Genomic DNA, 784 nt, shown 5'->3' with positions numbered 1-784 from the left:
CAGGTCAGTTTATGTATGGAGATACAAGGAAAACTGACTGCCATTGTTCGCAATGAAGAAAATTAGTTTATGGAATTCATATAGATGCCATTAAACTAATTTCTTCTTAATCAATAGCATTCCAGTTGTTAGAGATTAAAGTTTAGGTTTGCCTATGCAGTTGAAGCCCTGTAATAAATTTATGCTGTGAATTCTATTTTATTTATTACCTGATTTTGCCTTTTGAAAACCATTTTGTAGGATTAAACATTCTGGAATATATTTCAGTAATTTTCTGCTAATACTCTTATTCTAAAAATCTTGATTTCATAATTTATTAAATATCTAATGGTATGATAAATACCAGTATTTGTCCATCTCCACTAGAAACCTGAATTTAAAGATTGATAGCGGTACTACAGTGAAATGTCCTTCGTTGCCCGAAAATATTCACCAACTTGAAAGAATTACCTCAGAACAAATGGAATGACAACTGGGGCAAGCAGTACTTAATGCACTGTTTGCTTGAGAATTAGTACGACCTTAACCTGTTTGAAAGCTCACCATTTTGATGCGTTTATGCATATACAGCAGCTTAACCCCTTATTGCCAAAATGTACAAAGTGTCTGCCATGTCCACGGACTTTGTAAGAGCCATATCTCTACAAAAAGACTTAGTCTAAAGACCTGTAGATACATTATTTAACTTCGACGCGGCAGTAAATTTTCAATAAATGTCATTACTGGCATATTTAAAATATAGCGATTGGAAAGGGCATGGCGGCAAAGCCCCAGTTAAGGATTT

The 784-nt window shown here is 34.1% G+C and overlaps 2 long non-coding RNA genes across 4 annotated transcripts in view; one reads left to right on the top strand and one right to left on the bottom strand.

Annotated features, from left to right (window-relative positions):
- The window catches only part of LOC119592463, a 1745-nt gene extending 1554 nt beyond the window's left edge, over positions 1-191 (top strand). For all 3 annotated transcript variants that reach the window (XR_005230438.1, XR_005230439.1, XR_005230437.1), the window contains one exon: positions 4-191. This is a non-coding gene — a long non-coding RNA (uncharacterized LOC119592463). The remainder of the gene's footprint in view (positions 1-3) is intronic.
- On the bottom strand, positions 1-778 carry LOC119592464. The gene is made up of 2 exons (XR_005230440.1): positions 528-778; positions 1-496 (listed from the first exon to the last, which is right to left on the bottom strand). It is a non-coding gene; the product is annotated as an uncharacterized LOC119592464 (long non-coding RNA).
- Between the last annotated feature and the right edge of the window lie 6 nt (positions 779-784).

This window comes from Penaeus monodon, chromosome 30, assembly GCF_015228065.2.
Source record: "Penaeus monodon isolate SGIC_2016 chromosome 30, NSTDA_Pmon_1, whole genome shotgun sequence".
In the NCBI taxonomy this organism is placed as follows: domain Eukaryota; kingdom Metazoa; phylum Arthropoda; class Malacostraca; order Decapoda; family Penaeidae; genus Penaeus; species Penaeus monodon.
This window is presented reverse-complemented; position numbering and strand designations above follow the sequence as displayed.